A 22,850-nucleotide genomic window follows, 5' to 3' on the forward strand; every position below is an offset into this window, starting at 1 on the left:
AAAAAGACTTTGGACAAGCACATACTATATTCCACCAATGCCTGGCCCATGCTTCAGCATAGTTAGGGCTCTGTCTGAGAGGTCAAGCCATGAAAATACTCCAAGGAATGGACTTCCAGAGTGCTCACAATTGGACTGAAACTTAGCTCTTCAGTCAATTTTGGGCTCTTCACACTTTTCTCCCTGCCTCACTCACTCCACACATCCTCCCCGACCCTGACACACACATTGCCCACTCTTGCATTCCAGCCTGACACAATAGATCCATCTTTCCGTTGTGTTCATGTATACTCTCTGAGCCTTGGCCTTGTCCACAGCCTGTTCCTATATGTCCCCTTCCCTACCTGGCAAATGCCAACTTCACCTGCAATATCATTATCACCCATTCTTTTAGTTTTCCTTGAGCCACAAATAGTTTTTAGTAAATCCTTCTACTGTGTCCCCTCATACTTCATACAAGCCTCTAGTTATAGTTATACTCTTACAATACGGGCACCTGTTTAGATTGGATCTTCTCTATTAAGTTGCAGGCTCCTTGAAGGCAGACATTATGTGGTTTTGCTCATCTCAATATCTTCAGAGCCTGGTGCATTACAGATGTTCAGTGACTACTTCAAGAATAAAGAAGTAGATGATGGATGGATGGATGGATGGATGGATGGATGGATGGATGAATGAATGGATGGGTCATTGAGTGGATGGGTGGATGGATAGATGGATGAACTAAGACCTTAGTTCAGGCTTCAGGGAGAGTACAGGAAAACAACTCAGAGGCACCAAAGACCAGATGGGTCAACCTCCTGTTTTTTCCTTCTCTTGGAGAGTTCTGTGCCTATTTTAATAAACCTCCATTCCTGTGATGGAACTTGGGGTCTAGCTTTCATTACCAACTAGACAAGTGAAAAGTTTCTCCATGGCAGAAACCGTTAGACACAATCCCATGATCTTTTCTGATTCTTCAGTAAAAATATCCCCAATGGTTACCTGGATCATAAGGTGACCAACTCTTCCAGGTTTTCCTAAGATTGTCCCACTTTTAAAAAACTGAAAGTCCAGTGTCCCAGGAACTTCCTCAGTCCAAACAAACCAGGACTCTGGTCATCCTATTAGATACACTGAGGCCCAGGATAAAGCCTACATGTCCAAGCCTCCCATGCCAACAGGGGAGAGCACATGACTGAGTTCTTTCAAATGGGGTGGCAGTGGAAGAGGCCTATTCAGTCTCTGGGACAGAAGGAATTTTCTATTAAAATTTCTTTTGAAAAAAAATCACAACTTCTTACTGCAGTGGTAATGAGGAGATTGTATTGTATCAAGTTACAATGGTGAGAAGAAACCAAAAGATCTTTCTGGAGGAGCAAGACAGAAAGTCAACACCCTACTGTCTGCTGGGAGATCACTCTCTCAAATGCACCCCACTCTTCATCCTTATTTTTTTTCACTCTTCATCTTTAAATGCAGCTGCAAACACCCATGAGTGTTGGGTAGCTGCACTGACTTCATGTCTCTTGCCTTTTTCTTTTTTTCCCCTTGGTTGCAAAGAATTAAATCACTCACCATCCCTCGGGTATGGCATATTGTCAGCAGCAGTATGCACAAAGCCTCTTCCTGTTTTTATTGTTTATTTATTCCTTTATTCCCCCTTCCACACTGGCATTCCCAGCCCACCCTCCGTAGGCAGCCGTTCTAATGAGTTTATTGATAACCTTCTGTTTCCCTGTGTCCTTGTAGAGGGTTGTTTTGAGTGCATGCACTTTTAATTTATGCAAATGGAAATTTGTCCTTTATCTTCATCTTCTTGAGTGTTTCACTCCACTCGAGTAGTTTTGACCCCCATCCCTGTTTGTTGCTTTGTGTGCATCTGGTCTGCTCCTCTTTTTTTTTTTTTTATTTTGCACACCGTCTCCTCCCCAGTGGCAGGTGCTCAGAATGCCCTACATTCTCCACCACTACCACAGTACTTGAACAGGACATCTTGCACGTGCCCAACTTAGGGACCTGGGAAGAATTTGAGAGGGTCATACGTACCCAACAGCAGCATTGCTGGTCATAGGGTATAGGCAAGGCTGAGAGAAATATTTAGATACTTATATGCCACTTGATAAATAGTCCTGCCCTGCCCCAAAGCTCCCTGAGCATCCTTCCTGTTGTCTCAGCCTATGTCCAGGATCGCCCAGAACTTCCCACCATCCTACAGCCGAAGGGCCAATGCCTGGCCCAGCTACAGCTGACAGTCTTTCCAGCAGTTGTTAAATATTTTAACTATTGCCCCTGGATATGCACATACCTGACTCGATGGTCCCAGTCCTTATTTCTTCCTAGAGCAACAACAACAAAAACAAACTTACCCGAAGGACTCAGTCCAATCTCTTGGACTTCTCAGGACTTGGAATTCTCAGAGCCGCAGAATCCCTGCTGATGTTTCCATCTGCATTACTGGGGTTGCGTCCTACCCAATGCTGTGCAGAGACGTGGGAGCCAGCAGCCTGTGACCGCTCTCCTGATATCAGGGCCAGCACCCAAGGCAGCTGTGCCAGCAAGTGAAGCACCTCTAGACTCAACCTCCTGGGTTTGACCTTGGCTCTGTTCCTCTCTAGCTGTGTGACTTGGAGCATTTCCTCTCTCCCTGACCCTCAGCCTCTTCATTGGCTAGATGCTCCCTGACAGGGTGGGAGTAAAGTTCAAATAAGATAATGACGATACAGAACAATATAGAGGAAGGAAAGAAAAAGCCTCTTGGTATCCAACTCAGCATAAAATTATCTGTGTCGCCTTAGCCCTCACTGTGTCTCTGTGTCTCCCATGTAAAATGGGGATCATTATCCCATATTGTATCCCTCGATTATTATGACATGTGCTGCCTTGACACTTTTGAGGTTCACAGGACTCCTGGAGGCTTAGCCAGGAGTTCTCCTGCTCTGGTCAGATGTGCCCCCCCAACATGGGGAAAGTCTCCCCTTCTGGCTATTGATTGGACCAGCTGCACCTCACCTGGTCCTCAACCTAATGGGTTTTGCCTCCGGGCCAGCCTGTGGAATTATTCAAACAAGCCAATCACATTCTCCTGCAGGAACCAAGAGTCACCCCCATCTTCTCATCACTACAAGGCCTGCCTCCTTGGAGCCTCTGCTGGTTCTCTCTGCTCCCAAGCATTCCCAAGTGGCCTTGTGCAGTGTGTGGCATCCCCCTCCCCCTGGCTATGAGTACACGGGACTAAACTGCTATTGGTCTCATCTGTCCTGGGTTGGAGGTCATGTGTTCAAGACTCATCCTATTTATGGGAAGAATCCTCCTTCACCAACCAGGTGACTAGGAGGTTATCAGAACAAGTACCTCTCTCAAAGAGTTGTGAATCTGGGGCCTTCACCACTTCATGGAGCTATTATATAAATGAACGCTATATATTGCCAATCACTGCAATTCTTTTACGTGAGAGAAAAAAAATTATTTGTGTGTAGGTGTGTGTATGTATTCAAGTGATCTTAATCTCAGCTGTTATGAAAAATGCTTAGTATTAAAAAATATTACATACTATTTTATTTAGCTCCTAAAGGCACCAGGAGGTTTTTTAAAAATTGAGATGCTTCAAGGATTTTTTATTTTTATTTTTTTAGCTTCTGAAATGTCAGGTTCCATGGTGGTGCAGCAATGCATTACAGGTATTTTTCGTAACTACCTTTAGGACATCCAAATCCATGTTCAGGCTCAGGTCATTCTGTGGCTGAAAAGTATGGAAAATTCTATCTTCTTCTGAACTAACAGATACATTTCTAGGAGAGCAAATCTGTTGTACAAGATGAAGGCCCACATGCATCCCTATTTACACATGAATACGCTACAATGCACACACCTGCATGGGTGTGCATACACCATCAGGAAGCTACAGATGTTTCATCCACACACACAGACGCACACGGGTACCCCCTCGCATCCACACCCAGCGGCACTTGCCAGCAGTTCCCTGAGATGTGAAAGCCCCAGATTTCTCCTTCATCAGAGCACTAAGCTATTATGAGTTATAATTTTATTTTTTTATTTTTTTAAAGATTTTATTTATTTATTCATGAGAGAGAGAGAGAGAGAGAGAGGCACAAAGACACCAGTAGAGGGAGAAGCAGGCTCCATGCAGGGAGCCTGACATGGGACTTGATCCTGGATCTCCAGGATCTGGCCCTGGGCTGAAGGCAGCACTAAACCGCTGAGCCACCCAGGCTGCCCTCATTTTAAAGATGATAATACCATCATTTTCAATGTATACTAGGTTGGATGTAGGATGCTGAGTCATAAAGAGTCAGGGCAAGACAGCTTGATCATTAGCCATGGAGTTACACTCAGGGAGATTCAGGAAGAAGGGGATCCCCTCCCACATGCTGATTCAGGGTCAGAAGAAGGGTAAATTAAGGGTGGATTAAGCTCCTACCCTAGCCTCTGTACTCTTCTCGCGGCTGCTCCTCTCGACCAGTTTATCAATTGACTCAATCCCTGCTTGTATATCTTGATGTCTCTTAGATCTCAACTTCTACCTCTAATCCCGTCCTCTGAGAGGCTGCTCAGAGCAGCATATTGTGTTAAGGACTTTGGAAAATGCAAAGATAAAGAAACAATCTCTGCTCTCAAGAAATGAGCATTCTATGACTTAATTAACTGAGAGATAAATTTTAAAAGTCAGCTCTAAAAATGTACAGATAATTACAGGAGTTGACACAAATCTCAATAACGCTTACTACATGTAGAACCTTGGGAATGAGAACTTCCACCCTCAGAAACTTGTGAGATGTTTATTTAGGGAATCTCTTCTGGTGCTAGCAAATCTTTCTTAGTCAACTTCAATTTGTTTCAACATTCTCTATAGAATCCCATTCAAGTCTCCATCTTAAGCCCTGGAATGTCTCCATTCCAACACAATCCTCGGGTCTCATCCTTAGCATGTAACCTGACCACCTGCTTACCGAGACAATAGAGGTTACAGGAACTATGGTCCCTTACCTTCCATCTTGTCCACCTCAAAGTCTCTGAGGCTTATACATTTTCTCTTTTTCTTTTGCTTTGAGGAAAGATGCTTATACTCATGTACTTTGGAGAGCCAATATAATGGTCACCAAGAGAAGCAAGACCATAGAGAAAGAGAGGGATTTTTTAAAAAGATTTTATTTATTTATTTGAGAAAGAACACAAATGAGGGAAGGGGCAGAGGGAGAGAGAGAAGCAGGCACCCCACTGAGCAGGGAGCCCAATGTGGGGCTTGATCCAAGGATCCCAGGATCATGACCTGAGCTGAAGGCAGGCACTTGATCGATTGAGCCACCCAGGTGTCCCAAGAAAGAGAATTTTATAAATGATCACCAAGGAATAGATTACAATCTTAGAATACATGTCATTAAAAAAAAAAAAAGAAAAAGAATACATGTCATTGCATAGTGGAAATATGTAGGTTTCAGAGCTGTATCAAGGCTCTACCACTTACCACCTGTTTGGGTTTGAGCATGTGACTCAACTTTCATGTATGAATTCCTTCAACCAACATTTGAAGATCTACTGAGTGTCAAGGGTACTAACTGCAGCTACAATTCAGCTATTATAAAATGGAGGTAATAATGCTACGAACCTGAAAGCTTGTCTTGAGGCTTTGGTCCCCCATCAAGCACAGGAAGAAATGATAAGTGTGAATTATCTTCCTTCCTGGCTTGTAGCACCCCTGCTCCTATTCTGTATATAAAGAGGAATTCCTCATAAACAAAATAAATTTCTAGTTGGCTAATGAGAAGCATCAATATAAATCCCACATATACTTCGAAGTATACCTTTCTGTTCTCACAATAAAGTTCTAGGTTGTAAGCAGCTAGTTGAACAACATTCTCATTCGACATAAATCATCCCAGGATTGAGGCTGCAAGTCCTGCCAGATGATGACAGGAAGGACCCCTTAGGCCAGGGGGCTGGCAGCACAGCTTCCAAATATGCTCTCTTTGATGATCAGAAATGCAGTATTGTCATTCATTCATTCCCTGGCAACAAAGGTTTTCCAAACATTATTTCCACTCCAGGATCAGTGCAAAAAACTGGGATGGTTGAATGTGAATTTCAGGAATTCAGATTTACAGTTGCACATTTTTAAATATTCTCTATTTCTCTATCTCTGACAGCTCTTGAGAATCCATTTCTGTGTGGCAGCAGAAAATACCTTTGGCAGTTCCAGGTAAATCTGGTGATTCCTAGAGTTAAATTGTGTAACATCAGCCTTCCCTTATTTTCTGGAACACCTGTGATCTGTGGAGGCCTGTGTGCATCACCTCAGAAGTGAGGGTAAGTGAAGGAATGCACCTCAATGGCCTCTGCTGGACTGGACTGCCCAATGCCTGACCCCCATCCTATCTGGTCATGCATTACTGGTTTCTATGTTTCCACTGGGCTTGTTGACTTTACTGTTCTCATGGTCCTGACCTTCATGCTTTGGGTCCATCACTCCACCTTCAGCACAGCTGCAGCCTCTCTGCAGGGTGTGAAACTCCCAGCCCCATTTCCTACACCGCATGGAGTGTGTGACACCCTGCAAGATACACGTAGGCCCGCGTTCCCCAACAGCTTACTCAGCTGCCACTACCCTGTCTCAAACACCACGCTGGGAGCAGATCTCTCCATATGGCTTCAAATATGGACACTGGTATCCTTTGCCTGGGATTCTTCCAAATTGACCTGGACTTTCCCTCTCCCTCCCCTTCTTTGGGCCTCTACCAGCTCTCTCAGATCTAAGGTCCATAGGTCTTCCCACCATCTCTCACCTGGCTCCAACAACTCTAGGAAAACTGGCTTTTCATGTATTTCCTTTCCCATTTACTGTTTGTTCTACAACCTTGGCTCTTGAGCTTCTATAATGAATTCGTTTCTCTCGAAGTTGTTGATATGAGTGTCAAGAGCCTATTTTGCAAGTCAAAAATGAAACCCTGACATTTCTTCCTCTTTGCATTCCTATAATCCTAATCCTGGCCTCTAACTAAAAGAGGAGAAGATTGTATATAAAATCTATGGGAAGGGGAAGCACTCTGATTAATATTTTAAAACATCATCTCACCACATATTAACCACACATGGTCCCTGCCATTGAAAGGCTCATAGTCAATGGGAAATTTTCATCAAACAGCAAACAGGCCCATTGACCATATCTAATATAAACTCCAAAGACTGGCTGTAATTATCAAACACTGGTTTGTAAACTAACCCGTGGATTTAGCTCTGTCCCTATCCTAACATTTGTGGGGCTATGACAGGAGCACAGGTAGAGGTCCCCAGACCCTTATCAGATACTCTTGCCTTCCCATTCTGGTTCCTTCCAACAGCATAAGGGAGCCTCACACTTATCCTAATGAACACATCAGCCCACTCATCCAAGATGTCTGTAAGGCCTGGTTTTAAGCCTGCCATACCAAAAGTTTTTTGTTTTCTCTGGTGCATTATCATCGGAGACCATGTTTAGGTTAATGGCATGAAGTGGTGGTTCTTTGGACCATAAAATAGTGTAAATACAAATCCCAACCCTAATTGTGAACGTAGAAAAAAAATTATTCCACCCAGAATCCAAATTGAAACAGACAAGCTTTCTTGTCAGCTCTATTTATCAAAGGGTGGACTTTTTCTTTTTCTATTCTAACCCTTTCCTTAGTACTTAGTCTGCTGTGCATCCAGGCTCTATGGAAGGGTAGTAGTTACTTTCTATATTCATTGGATTTCTGAGGTTAGAGCAAAAGATGGGTGGGGGCAGGTCTCAGAAAATGCCAGGGTGATAATCCTTCCTCAAGGAATGGGAAAAATATAACTGCATAGGAATAGAGGAGACTTCTGCTTGGCCAATCAGCCATCTCCCAAGAAGGCAATGCAAACATGGGGCAAGTGGTGAAGTTGGTTTCAGATAGTAGTGGTGGTGGCTGTGGAAGCAGCCATCCAGAATGGCCTTGATTCTTGCTCATCCCCAAGTACGATCCTCTGGATTCTCATGAACTCTGTGAGCTCCCAGGACATTACTCTTTGATTAAATGTATCAGTCATATTTCAGTTACTAGCAGCCAGGAGTTCAATCATATCCACCACCAGAAAGGCCTGGTTCCCCACCCCCCATCATTCTGCATCTTGGAATCTTCTCAATGAGTAATTTGCCAATCAACGTTCTTCTCTATCTTGGGCAGGTCTGAGTGACATAACTGTGACTGCTATATGCCCAGTCTCCTGCCTGGGTGATATCCCCAGGCTCTCAGCCATGGCTCCTTCTTCAACAGATCAGTCTGTTTGCCATTGCAGATGACCCATGGTCTTCCACTGGAAGTGATGCCAATGGTCTGAGGGTGGGACTGGCAGTACAGGAATCCTAAGACTCTGCACCCATACCAGGCTGGAGCCTAAGGCTGCCCCACAGCACCCAACTTAGCCATGCTATGGATCAAACAACCTATATTATTACTAAAAGCTCCACATAGTGATCAAGGCATTGGACTTTGCCTTTAGATGAGCTCTGCAATTTTCACAAATACCACAAAGGCTTTTCCTCATCTTCTCCTCATTGAACACCACCTGAAAGCCTTTGAAGTAGGTATCATTGTATAATTTGAAAGGCTCATCAAAGTCACCAAAACTTAATGTAGAATCCTTGTCTGGCCATTCCATCAGAGTTCAGAAGGTTGAATTCCTTCAGGAGAGAGGAGAGCTCTTTAGCAATATAGCAGAGTTGGTAGGAGGACATGAGTGGCTTGGAATCACTGGTGGTCACATTGGGACCTTGGATAGGTTCCAGGGCAGTGGTATCGGATGCTACCCATTCCCTACGAGTTTGCTTGCTTAAGTTGGGGGTAGGGGTGGGCAGGGGCCATGTAGGGAATGCACTGGTAGGAGATACATTGCTAAATTTAGCAAAAACCTAAAAAGGTATATAGATACACACAGGTATGTGTGTGTGTGTGTGTGTGTGTGTGTGTGTGTGGTAGCCTTGGGCTGAATGTTCATGACCTCCCAAAATTCATTGCCTCCACAATGATGGTATTTGGAGATGAGGCTGTTGGGAGGTAATGAGGTTTTGGTTGGATCCTGAGAGTGGAGCACTCATGATGGGATTAGTGTCTTTATAAGTGTCACACTCGGGGATGAGCTCTCTCTGTCTCTCCAAAACACACACCAATGAAAGGCTACATAAGCACAGAGAAAGAAGGTGGTTTTACAGAGGCCAGGGGAAGGGTTCTCACCAGGATCCAAATCTACTGGACCTGAACCTTGGACTTTCCAGCCTCCAGAACTGTGAGAAATAAATATCTGTTATTTATGCCACCCAGTCAACTTTCTCTAAAATACCCATGTTGAATAACGTGCATTGGTAAAACTCTCTGCATACATCAGAAATTTATTTCTCACAATTCTGGAGACTGGCAAGTCTAAGACTAAGGTGTCAGCGGATTTGATGTCTGGTGAGAGCTGGCTTCCTGGTTCACAGACGGCTCTCTTCTTGCTGTGTCCTCATGTGAAGGAAGCCAGGTAGTTAGTGTTAGAACCCAAGTGACTTATGGGACACCTAGTCGGTGTCCACTGAGAATTGGAGACTTGCTTGCAGTGGAAAACCCACACATTTGGTATGAGAACTGGTATGAGACTGAAAACTTATTCCTACAAAGAGTTCAGAGAGCAGAAACAGTAACTAAAGTATGTGCTTCCCTGTGATTTGTTGTGTCAGGGGTTCATGGTTTCTCTGAGCATCAGGCAGACACTAGAGAATGTAGCTCAGCTTGGGCCCCCTTGCAGGTGCGCCCCATGATGGGGGGGAAGCTGCCCACCTAGCCCAGGGGGACCACCAGCAAGAGGCCCTAGACTGGGCACTGGTGGCCGGAGCTGAAGAAGAGTGGAACAGTCAGGTCTTCCATGTGCAGGGACTGAGCAGTGGGGATCCTGGAGGCCCCTAAAGCCCACAGAGGATATCAGAACCTACTGATGGCAGCCAGAGTGGCAGAGGCAGCCAGCAGAAGGAACACTATCTGCCCCCACCCCACCCCCACCCTCAGGTAGTCTAGTTCTTTATCCTTCATCCAGGGATGTGCTCACTGCAACTCACTCCACCTCACACTGGGTCATACCAGTTCACCTCAGCTTGAGAGAGTTTACACACCTCTTCCCAATGCCATGTCCAGCAACATCACACCAGCAACTTGAAAGCAGCCATGGTGGGCCATTTACCACACAGAAATAGGCAGATGCTACAAATTGGGGAATCTTTTCTGGAGAGCTGGTCATTCAACATTTACCAGCACACCACCGCCCCCTTTCCACCTCCCTGCCCCCAACATTCTGCTGGATTGAAGACTAGAGGAGGCAGGAGAAGCAGAAGGAGGTGAAGGGGAGGAGGAGGAGGTAAAAGAGAACATGCTCTCTCCCCGCTCCAAGGCTGTTGAGCGTGACAGTGACCTCAAACGGCCAAGGAGAACAGCTCTGAATCTCACATGAGCCTGGCATCATGAACTGGGCGGGGCTAACCTTAATAAAAGAAAATCAGCAGAGTCCATGAACTCTGCCCAGGACAAGGGACCTGGGACACTCTCTACTCCCAGGTGTGTAAGACTCAAGAGGGATGACTTGTTTCCCAGCCCTTTCCACCCCCCTTACTCTTCTAGGACCAACTCTAGCAGAGAGGAGAGAAGGAGGGGGGAAAACAATCATTGTGTGTGTGTGTGTGTGTGTGTGTGTGTGTGTGTGATTTGGGATCCTTTCTTTATTTTTAATGATTTGGCCACTGCTGTGTTCCTGTGAGTGGTCATGGCTCCTTTGGTTCCCACCAACTGGCCAGCAATGCTCTTATGTGCCAAATGTCCGATGTGGATGGAGAGGAGAGGTGTGCACACCTCAGAGGACCTGACAGGGTCCTTCCACACATGCCACTAACATGGGAGACTCCAGCCTAGATGGCTGCCTCTTCCTTCCCTACCCACTCTTCCCCCAGCCACTTCCACTCACGCTTGAAGACCCTCCCCATAGATGGCCATCACAGAGGGCAAACCTGCAAGCCCCAGGGCCCTCCATGGTATCCAGCAGGCCATGGAAAACTCATCCTTCTCATCACACCAAAGGGAGGCAGTAGACCCCCTCCCCACCCAGGGCTCTTCCTGCTTGCTCAGGACAGCTCAGCGCAGGACTGCGACATCCCTGCCCAGGCAGGTGGCCAGTCTCACCTTTATGCCATGTCCTTCCTGAACCTCCTGGAACTTCCCACTTCCGAGCTTGTGGTGGGCACTTACCTCTGCTGGGGCACTTGGTCCTTCCACTCTGGGTCCCAGAGGTACATAAGGGCCAAGGGGAAAGCAGGAGGGAGGCCTGGGCTCCTGACCCCAGCCACACACCCTCAGACCTGAGACTATCTTGCTCAATCCCAGTCTCATTCTAGTATGTCGCCTTCCCTGGATAGGGCCAACTATTGTATAAAGGGGGGCTTAGGGCATGTTTTATTTCAGGGGGGCCTTCCAGCAACTAAGCCAGTCCACAGCTCACGGGGCTCTCATCCTCACCTGTGATTCTGCGGCGCCTCCAGAAAATCATTCGAGAGGCCCGGGCGCCCCCCTGTGACCTGCATTGGCCATTGCACCCGCACAAGATTGCTGCCTCCGGACAATTCTCGAAGCACTCAGGCCCTCCCTATGCACAGAAATGGTCACATTACCGTCTGACTTCCGGGAGGCTTCCCATTAGCACAGAAGGCATGCGGATGTATATGCCTCTTTTTTCATTTAACCTCCCAAGACAATTTAATTTTGCTACTCTTGGGCATTTTTTAATGTAAAAAAATTATTGCACAAAACTGTGAAGGAATTGTGAAATATTGAGAAATAATCACTTACATGACACTCCATAATTCTCTCACCGTCTGTCTGTGTGTCTGTCATGCACGCACGTACACACCTACACATTCAGAGAATCTTTATTCTTCCAGGTAGGAGTTGAGGATGGAAAGAGAGAAGGGAACTTCTTGCATGTTTTCCTGAGTGTGTGTCCATCATTTCCAAAGGTGCTTTTTACCTGAGAACCTTGTGGTGCAGGATCTTCCTACTTTACTGATAAGGAACCTCAGTTCAGAAGAGTTAAGTGACTTTCCCAAGGTCACACAGCAGGGGACGTCAAGACCAGGAATCAAGCATACCCCTTCTATGACCCCAAAGCCTTGTTCTGTCTGAGATCCTGGACCTGTCCAACTAGAGCTTTCTGCTACCCCTGTGCAGGGTGTGTGTGTTGGGGGGGGGGGTGTCTTTGAACAACCTCAGCTGGGACACCTTCCAGATTTGTTGTCACTGTCGTGGTTGATCAGTCTCACACATCCAACCAGAATGACTTCAGCTCTTCCTCATGCCCCCCCCCCCCCCAAATGGGCACTGAGTCGTTCCTGGGCTGTCTTCTCCTATTCCCATTAAATACTCCTCAGTTGGCTTAGGGACATTCCAAACTCTGAGAATTCTCCCACAGTTGTACTTAAATAAGCTCCTGTTCCAGCAGATGTGACCAGCCAGGAAATCCCAAGGTGAGTGAGGAAATCCCTCTGTGCCCCCTGTAGTCCCCAAGCCCTGCTGTATGGCAGCCAGATGCCTCCACCCCATCCCACTGAGCCTCTGCCCATAGCTGTAGTTCAGCCACCAGGATCCTCATGGGAGGAAGCGTCCTTTAATGAGAAATCACTCTGTGTCCCAGCTCACAGGGCCTCAGAGATCATCCAGCCCGACAAGCTCCTTGTACTTACAAGGACATGGAAGCCCAGCAAGGAGAGAGGACTTGACCAAAGTGCTCAGCAGGTTAGGGCCAGAGGCAGCTCTGCAGCTAATCGTGGATCCTAAGAGAGTGTCTTCAATGTGAAACAGAAAGAAGGCTAAATTTCCAGTTTTTGGCCCATCACTGGCAGCAAATTAAAAATCAGAGGCTATAACACACTGATCAGGACAGCTGCTCCTTCATCACCCACAGGGCTGTAGAATGGGACCATCACCCATGGACTGTCCTCTGAGCCTTTTCCCCCCACTGGATGCCCAATTGGAGTTAGCAGCCGAGTAAACTAACAGAGAGAGCTGATCAGTGTCTCATGAGCCAGGTCTGTTCTCGAGGAGGTCATCGAGAGAGTGTGACTGCTGGTTGACCCTCGAGCTTGACCTGGACAACCGCCCTTGTCTGTGATATGTGCTCGGCCCACTGTTCCCACACGAGGAGATGGTTCTAAGGACACAGACTTGAGAAAGCAATGGGTTGCTGAGAGCTTCTGGGCAATATATGTGATTAAATCCGGTTAAGGCCTCTCTCTATAAGATCCTGGCGGATGTCCTGGTGGAGATCTCCCCATCCAGTGGTGCCCGGGAGAAGCCTTGTATGCAAGTTCTCTTGTGTAAGTACAACCACCACCTAGCAGTCTGGAGTGGCCTTCCTCTCTCCCTGCCCTCTGCATACAGGGCCAGTTTCAGATCGCACCCACGAAGTTCCTGGGGGTGCACGCCAGCCTAGTGGGGGCTAGTCACCATGAGAGCCATGAGCATTCACCCCTGCAACCCTGGTCTCTAGCACAATCCCTGGTAAACAGTAGGTTCTCATTTAAAGGGTTTTAATCCATAACATATTCTTGCCACAGAAAAGTTCTCATTCCAGTGAGGCTTTGGTGTGCGTGTATTCCCAATTACTCACGCCCTCGCCAATGTCGCCTAGTCTCGGTCAAACATCACACGGGCCTTTCCTAGCAATTATCCATTTAACTTGCACGTCTGATCAAAAGTGGCAGAAAAAAATTTTGGAAAAATATATCTATTCTAGCTCATCCTAAAGTTTTCCTTTTCAGCTCAACAAAACAAAGATCTTTTTAATAGAGATGTCAAGTTTAGCAAATAAATATAAAGGATGCATTGCTAAATTTGAATTTCAGATAAACAGTGGATAATTTTTTACTATTAGTGTGTCCTAAATATTGCAATATTCTGAGTCATATCTGCAATTCAAAATTGACAGGGTGCCCTGTATTTTATCTGGCAGCCCTACTTTGGGGCCTCCACCTTTGAGTGTTTGTGGAACATTATGACAGATGTGAAGGCAAGCCTTAGGAAAGAACCAGAGAATGTGGGGCCTCCTTATAGGACAACTGTTTAGGGTCCTGTCTTGTTGCTGCGAAGGGAGGAAGGGCAGCTCTAATGGTTTCTCCTGGTGATTGCAAGCTCCGCTGAGGGCAGCTCCATGCTGATAGGCCAAAAAGAAAGCAGAACTTGTCTGCAGAGATAAAAGACCAAAAGGCTGGGCTTCTTGCTATAGCGTGGGCTGCATCTTATGACGTGAGGGATCCTACCAGGCTCTTACGATGGTTCTGAGAGAGCCATAGGCCTCAGGGTTCTGATCATCTCTCTCTCTCTCTCCGTGCATGTCTATCTATTTCTGTGTCTCTGTGCATATATGTTTGTGCGTCTCTCTCTCCCCACACCCCTTCAGCTCCTCTTTCTCCTGCTGTTTGGTAAGCTTCTTTCAATATGTCTCAAAGCAGAGAGGGGAAGACATTGGTGTACAGACTCAACAGTAGGATTTGTGCTTTTATTGCATGTTAATTCATCTAGGAGCTTTAACTTTCAGACATGAAGCCACTACTACAGGTAGGTGATAAGTTTCTTCTTGTCCACATGGACATAGAGGAGCTAACAGTGGTATTTAGGAGGCTCATCACCCCTCTTCATGTTGTTCCACACACGCAGATGTAACCTTCATGACTCTGGAGCGTGTGGGAAGCCTCATGCATGTGATCCTCGAGGTCCCACATGGCAGAGACAAGTAAACTGACCTTCTTGCAGTTGATGAGTGCAGCTTTGACCCCTCTGGATTCTCATGGGGTCTGGGGCGGTGGGGGGCATGGGAGTTCTCCTTGATTTTAATCATGCCAAAGGATTGCATGTTTTGAAGGTAGAGCTCAAACTCCTGTTTCCCGTAAATCCCTGATACCTTCTGCCTTTCTTAGCATTAACCAGCCCCGTTTGCCATCTGAAGACTATTATTTCACTGGGACCTGGACCTCTGGACCTCTGGGCATGGGATGACTATAGATTTCACATTTGAATGCATGCAAGCATGTAAATAGTTGACTATTACCATTAAGAAACAACTGTTTTGGGGTGGCTAGCCCTTCAAAAAGGAGATACACATCTTCTAGAAGCCACAAATGATTATGGAGAGTGCTTAGACTTGAGTTTGACCCACCTATCTTCTTCACCAGCTGTGTGACCCTGAAGAGAGCTGACACCAGGGCCCTGCTGTGAGTGGTGTTCACAGCCCCTGTAGCCCGGGAATCAAAGGTGGGTGAATTTCTAAATCTAAGAATATTTTTTTCTTCTGATGAAAGCAATTTATGAATTATGAATGAAAACTTACAGTTTTTCTCTCCCCCACAAAACTAACAAAGACTGTTTTTAATGTTAAGAAGACATTATAAAGCAGTTCGAATTCATTATGAAATTCATATTTCTTGACCTTGTGATACCCCTTAAAAGAACATGTGCATAGATTGACTATAGAAAATATGATTATATAAATATTATGGCATCGTTAAGGAAGTTGGAAATCTCAAACTTTAAGATGGTTTAGACTATGGTGTCTTTTCATCATTAAATAGTCATTAAAATACTATTTAGTCAAAGAGGTTTTCAAATTACAAGAGGCAAAATGCCATTTGCAAAAAGAAGCAGACGCTTTTTTCCATAAAGTTCTAAGACATATATTTTGCATAGAGAATGCAAATGGATTTATTTCATAACCACTCAGCAATATAGCTTAGCTATTACAGAAACAAACTTTAAAACAAATTGTCGGGATCCTAACTACTTGTGGTTCTTGGAGGATTCGAGGCATTACTTTTTTCTGTTAGAGCAAACATTTCCTCCAAACAGCACTCGACGATGTTCATGGCTGGCACAGCTGCAGCCTACCCTGTGGGTAACAGAAGAGGAGCTGTTTGGTAGCACATGAATATCCGGGGCTTTTTATTAGCCTGTTGGACTACGTAGGGACTATTCCTGCATTGGGGCCCTTGGTCGCAGTCAACAGATGCGACCTTCTAAATAGGCCAGTGAAAGTTCTTCATTCAGGAAACTGAAAACTTCAGAGTTAGAGCTAGTCTTGGGGTACGCCTAGCTTGGCCTTCCTTCATCTTCATTCCCAGATAGACCTTCCCGGTTGTGGCAAAGATAAACCTACAATAATTTGGAGTCTTCTTTACCTCCAATGATAAAGATGGCCATTTCTATGCTTGGATGCCCCCAGGCCATGTAGGTGGTATACATGTATGCACCAGGGGCAGCCCGGGTGGCTTAGTGATTTAGCACAGCCTTCAGCCCAGGGCGTGATCCTGGAGACCCGGGATCGAGTCCCACATCAGGCTCCCTGCAGGGAGCCTGCTTCTCCCTCTGCCTGTGTCTCTGCCTCTCTCTCTCTCTCTCTCTCTCTCTCTCTGTTGCTCATGAATAAATAAAAAATCTAAAAAATAAATAAAATAAAATAAAAAATAAAGTATGCACCAGGTTGAGTCATGGATATATTGCTTTCAGAAGGCTCCAAACACAGTTCCATGACTAAAAATTCATGGTATAAAACATACTGAATACTGTTGTAAATGCTGTTCATCAGTTTTCAGTTTTTAGACTTGACCTATAAGTAAAGCACAGAACAACTCACTGTAATTAGAGAACAAAATGTATATGTTATTAATTTTACTGATGTGGGGAACCTGGGTGGCTCAGTCAGTTAAGCACCTGCCTTAGATCCTGGGATCACCCGCTTGGGGCTCCCTGCTCAGCGGGGAGTCTGCTTCTCCCTGCCCCTCGCCCCTGCTCCTGTGCTTGCTCAATCTCTCTCTCTCTCTCAAATAAATAATAAAAGCTTTTTTGAAAATAAAAATAATAAATAAAAATCTTACTGATATTAAAAAAAGGCATTAAGAAAAATTAGGAGATGCAGTGCTTGAAACAGGTAAATGCCAATTTATTTAGCTTTCATAAGGCAATCTCTAGAATAAAAAAGTATAGTAACTGTCTATAAGGAAAGCTAGTTCTACTTTGCATTTTCAGTTTGTCCATACTGTTTGACCTTTTCAAAACATTTTTGTTATATAATTAAACACTTAATAATTCCATCATCTCAAGACTGAAATAAGGGCAGCAGCTTCTTTCTGTAGTTGAGCTGGGATCTCTGTCTCCAAGATGGATCATTTATAGTGAGCACAGTCTCTGACATTAGGGGGCCACCTACCCCCCCCTGCCAGCCCCCCCACCACTGTGGGGAAAAGTCATGTAAGGCTAACTCTCCTCCACTAAGCTTGCTGATTTACCTTTTTGATTTTTTTTTTTTTTTTTAACCAGAGCTCTTTGACTTGAGGCGAAAGAAACTAGCATTTACTCCATCAATAGTTGTGCATGGAACTTAATGGCATCATCCCATTTAATCTTCACACCTGGCCTGGGAAGTAAGCTCTGCCCCCATTTTGCAGATTAAAGACTTCATGAATTTTGTGAGTTTGGAGACATTGCTCAGGTCCTTCCCTAACCCACCACTTCTCACTGTCTCAAGTTCTCAGGCCACAGAACTGGACCCCCACGGCTGTTCCTCTGCCTTGGTACCCAGTCTGCTCAAAGCCTGGCTGGGAGCAAGGGATGTCACCTTGAAGCCCAGGAGCACGACCCCCAAGGTGCGTGCTGGAGCATCCCCGACTCTCCCATTCGTTCTGCTCTTGGCTCTCTTCAGTCCAGGACCATGTCTGCAGGATTGCCTGCTCCAGCCAGAAATAAAGTTTCCTGATTGGATTCTTTGGTTTGCAGCCAGAGGGCCTCCCTAGCAGCCCAAACATCTGTCCGTGGCCTTCACAGTGAGCCTGAGTTGTGGGGTGACCTAGAGCAGCTGGATCGAGAAGCAACGGCTGGATGCTTGCTGGCTTGGGAGACTTACCTGCAGCTTTGTTCCCAAAGAGGAATGGCAGGGCATTCCCGAAGGGGGGGAAATAGCATCTGCTTCCAGCTCCTGCTTCCACAAAGCTGCTACCAGGTCCTTGGCATTGCGAGACACGCCTGGGGCTCTGGAATAGGAGCTGCTATTCCCTCCTGGTATTTAAAATCCACACACACAAACAAACAACAAGGCCCTAGCATTTCTCTGACACCTTTTGCTCCTTTTAAGTAGAGCCCTTTATAATGGCACCTCCTGGTCCCTCTGTCCCCCCAGGGGCCCGCTTTGGCACCTCCAGCCTGGCTATCCCCCTGGGGGGAGAGGTGGACAGGGAAGCACCAGAGTAGGATGGACTGAAGGGGCCTTGAGAACCAGAGACCCAGGGAAGTGACTGGGGCAACTTATTTGGTTTCCTAAACTTATTCAACACCGCCCCCCACCCTGGGATTTTTTACTAGATCCTTCCCAAACAAGAAAACTGCGAGATCAAAGGCCGGGGAGGCATTTGTACTTCCTTAAATCAGCTATCAACAGAGCAAGAACTCTGTCCCTCCCCCTTTCCTGGAATGTTTCATTTTCAGTGTTAATCACAGATATTTCCTGTGTTCAGAACTGTCCCAGACAATCAGTCGTTCCTCCCGTAGGATCATCATGCTCTAGTTTTACACTCAGGTTCTCTGTGTGAAATGAGGGCAGCGCCGCTGAGAGGCCCAGGTGAAGCCCTTTACTAGCCACAGACCCCAGGCCATTTGCTTTACCTCAGTGAGCCTCATTTTCTCATCTGTAAAACGGGGATGATGGCAGCTACCTCACAGCCCTCCTGGAAGTATTAGGAAGAGGCAGGCCCAGGGTAGGCGGTCTGTTTGTGGCAAGTCTTCACTGAAGTGAACATTTCAGAAAGAACAGAATGCTTGGGGACTGATCAGTATTTCAGAATGATGTCTTTTGCACTAGCTTTTCCAGAGCTTTCCAAAACGAGGCCCACCATTTCCTTCTCACCACTCCTGGTCCCTCCTTCACTCTACTCCTCAGTTCCTGTAAGAATGCTCTGCCCTCACTCCCTTCCCACCCCTGCAGCCTCCGTTCTCACATCCTGTAACCCCTCAACCCCTCCATCTGTGCTTCCAATTCCCAGAGTTCCTGCACCTGTGCCACTGTCCTTTCTCCTCAATCAGGAATGCCATTTATATCTTACCACTAGATCTAAGATCAGAGATCCTGCCTCTCTCCCAGATACCGAGTGCAGGCCAGGAAACATGCCATGAACTCCTGAATTCTTCTTCAGTGCATAAATTCATCTTTATTGCCTACCCTTAAAGAATGAGTCAAGCAAAAAATAAAGGTATTTTCTCCATTCAACCCCTTAGCTTGCCATTTGATCCTTTACAATCTGTACCCAAACACCCACAGCCCACATGCCCACATGCTGTGCCTCTTGCCATTCCTGCTTTAAAAAAAAAAAAAAAAGATTTTATTTATTTATTTGAGAGATAGCGACAAGGGGGGTAAGAGGTAGATGGAGAAGCAGACTTCCCGCTGAGCAGAGAGCCCAATGCGGGACTCCAAGATCATGACCTGAGCCAAAGGCAGACACTTAAACCAACTGAGCCACCCAGGCGCCCCCATTCCTGCCTTTGTACCTCAACTTTGCTGTTCTTTCTCCCTTGACATGCCACTCTGCCCCACCGAGATCCCAGTGACCCATCTAGGTTCATTCAGTGCCAGTTTACCTACAAGGCCAGGTGCCCCATCCAACAGAACTCCTCTCTCCTCCCCTTATTCCCACTGATTTGGGATGCCTTTGTAAAAATTTCTTCTCTTTTTATATTTTGCTTATAATATGCTTATTTAGGGATAGATCTAGCCCCAGCTCCACTTAAACATCTTGAGAACAGAGACCACATTTTGCCCTCACAAGATTATCAGAGGGCTTGAACAAGATCACATAGGTCAAGAAAGATCACAGTGTCACTTGTGTTTAAAGTTGTGGCATCTTGACCACCCTGCACTTGTTTGTTGCCGCTAGGCCTCATACTCAGCCAGCTACACGTGTCGTTCATAATCTGCAGTACCCAGATGATCAAAAGAGTGAAAGAGACCTCAAGCCAGTCCACATGAGTGCTGTGCTCACAAGTGGATAGGATGACCATTGAATGAATGTACCCCGCAACTAAAGATTCTGGCTTTCTCTGCTTAATCTCCCCTCCCTCCCTAGGCTGGGCAGGGGTGGCACAGAACACAGGGAGGGCCAAGTACCGAAGGATGGGGACAGTGGGGAGAGGGAAGGGTGAAAGACAAGACTCATGTGGGTACAACTGGGGAGCAATTTTTTGCAGTTTGAAATAAAGGTGCAGCAGGGGCTGTGAGATACAGAGGAACCAGGCAGGAGAAGAAAGAAGGTTTGAAGCATTATCACTCTAGGCTGGGTTTCTCCTTTGTGGGTAGGAAAGAAGTACAGAGTGAGAAGTACAATAGGAAACCCTTGAGCATTTAGTAAATGAGCCACATGGGACACTGCCCATCATTTATTCTACATGTGTTATGTTCAACACCTGGTCTTTTTTTTTTTTAATTTTATTTATTTATTTTAGAGCAAGAGAGAAAGAGACACAGAGAGAGACCATGAACAGCGGAAAGGGGACAGGGGGAGGACGAGGGAGGACTCCTTGCTGAGCCCCATGGGCACATCTGGAGTGGTGGTCAGGGCCAGTGTGGAGCATGACTGGCGAGGAGTGAATCCTGGGTTTGCTGCTACTAAGTTGCACAGTCTTGGATACGTTTTCACCTCTCTATGCTCCAGAGAGGCATAGTCCTTATCTTATCTTATAGGGTTGTTCGAGTAGCTAGCTCTTACATCAGAGGGGTTAAAATAGCTATTTCATGTAAAGTACTTAGAACGGTGCCTTGCAGCACCTGGGTGGCTCAGTCGGATAAGTGTCCATGTCCTACTTCAGCTCAGGTCATGACCTCGGGGTCCTGGGATGGAGCCCCTGTGTCAGGCTCCCTGCTCTGCGAGGAGTCTGCTTCTCTGTCTCCCTCCTCCTCTTCCCTTCCCCTATTCGTGCTCTCTCGCTCTCAAATAAATAAATATCTTTTAAAACAGAAAAAAACAGTGCTTTACCCGAAGTAAGCACACAGTAAATATTCATTGTTATTGTTATTAGTATAACTGCCATATTAAGCTTTGTTATTTCATGCCTAAATGAAACTGAAGGAAAAGAGTGGTAAACTGTAGTCCCTAAAAATGGGTATTTCTTGAAATCTAGTTTATGCTACCCCTGGAGGCATACACTCGCCCCAAAGTTGTTACAAAAGCCCCACACGTTTCTCGCATTCCATTTTACAAGAGAGAGAGAATGATCATGGTCCATGTCGTGTAGGAGGAGACTAGAAAGGGTATCACAATTTAAAATACGCCCTGATCTGCGTAAATCCTAATTAGTTTGTTTGGACCACGCAAATGCAAATGTCAACTTTTCCAGATGGGAGCATGGGCTTGTGGGAAAGGCTCGAATGCAGAGACTTTTCTTTTCTATTGTTTGCTTGCTGCGTTGCTGGCACATGGAGTTAGAATTGCCAAAGGAATGAGTCAAGCGGACCTGATGGGACCCTGGGCTCGGCACCAATTATGTGACCTTGGGCAAGGTGACTTGACCACTCTGACCCTGTTTCTTTATTTACAAAATGGGCTAATAATAGCCACGTGCTATTGTTAGCTGTCAGGTTTAAAGGAGAAAAAGTATGTAGAGACCTTGGCCCTGAGCCTGACATCTCAGATGATGAATCCACAATGTTGTTGGCTCTGCTGGGAAGAGCCCAAGATGGTGGTTTCCTACAGCTTCCCTGACCCCAGCCCTCCCCTTCTCCCCACTTCACTTAATGAAGACAAACAGAAGTCAGTAGAGTTCACTTGCAGAGGAATTTAGTGGGAGATTATGCTCAAGGAAGGAAGGTCAATAGTTTCCAAACCCAAGAGGCAAATAATTATCTTTTTTTCTCCCCACTTCCTCAGAAGTTCTTTGCTTTCTTCCTTCTCACAGTTTAAGGGCCTTTTTGGAACCAAAATATCAAGATCGAGTCCTGCCAGCTACTCTAAGAGGCACAGTTTGGGCTTCAAGATTTCATTCTTGAGGTAGAGAACTCTCAGATTCTTAGAGAAGGACAAGAGGAGGCTGCCCCAAGCTCTAGTTGTCCTCAAGCCAGTCTGGGGTCAAGGCCCTGCCCTTTCTGCAGCCTGGAGCGTGTCAAGGAAGCAGATGACACCTCAGAGCAGGCACATACCAAGCTACTGGAGCAGGACCCCAAAGGCAATGACACCAAAACTCACTCGCATATGCATCTCCTTTTGCTATTGATTTTTTTAAATATTCAAAAGTAAAGGTGATTCCATCTACTTGTCGCTTCACGAAGGATCTCCCCTACCCCTGCCCTGGCCTCTCTTCCAATTCGCTAATGCGACAGAAACCACAAGAAGAACAAAGAAACCGCAGCCTGGTGTGAATTGTGGAACACTTTATTGAACACAAATGAACAGAAGTCACATTTCCTCAGTGGTCAGTGCTAGGTGCCAGCAAGGAAGTAAAAGGAATTTCAGAGGAAATGTTGGGGACAGAGGTAGAAGTTCAAAGGGAAATAATTTAGAGAACAAAATCAATGACAGCCTCATCAGAAATGCTTCTGATGGTTGAGAGAAATGAGGGTCCCAGTGATGGGGAAGCAGAGAAAGGGTCGAGAACCCCCAGGAGGGAGCGTTTGCCCAGAAAGCTCTCCACTGCCCAGCCCACGGTGTCCTGGGGCGAGCTGGAAGGAAAGACAGCAGGACTCAGGAGGGCCCGAGCTTTGGAGTTAGAGCTGAACTCTTGAGATAACCAGTCAACCATATGCCACTGGCTAATCGTGGT

The 22,850-nt window shown here is 46.1% G+C and overlaps 1 long non-coding RNA gene across 1 annotated transcript; it reads left to right on the forward strand.

Moving 5' to 3' along the window:
- Positions 1-14,901: 14,901 nt before the first annotated feature.
- Positions 14,902-19,333, forward strand: LOC140601699 (uncharacterized). The gene is made up of 3 exons (XR_012004724.1): positions 14,902-15,311; positions 17,370-17,473; positions 17,578-19,333. It is a non-coding gene; the product is annotated as an uncharacterized lncRNA (long non-coding RNA).
- Positions 19,334-22,850: the final 3,517 nt, after the last annotated feature.

Source organism: Canis lupus, chromosome 12, assembly GCF_048164855.1.
Source record: "Canis lupus baileyi chromosome 12, mCanLup2.hap1, whole genome shotgun sequence".
NCBI classification, from domain to species: domain Eukaryota; kingdom Metazoa; phylum Chordata; class Mammalia; order Carnivora; family Canidae; genus Canis; species Canis lupus.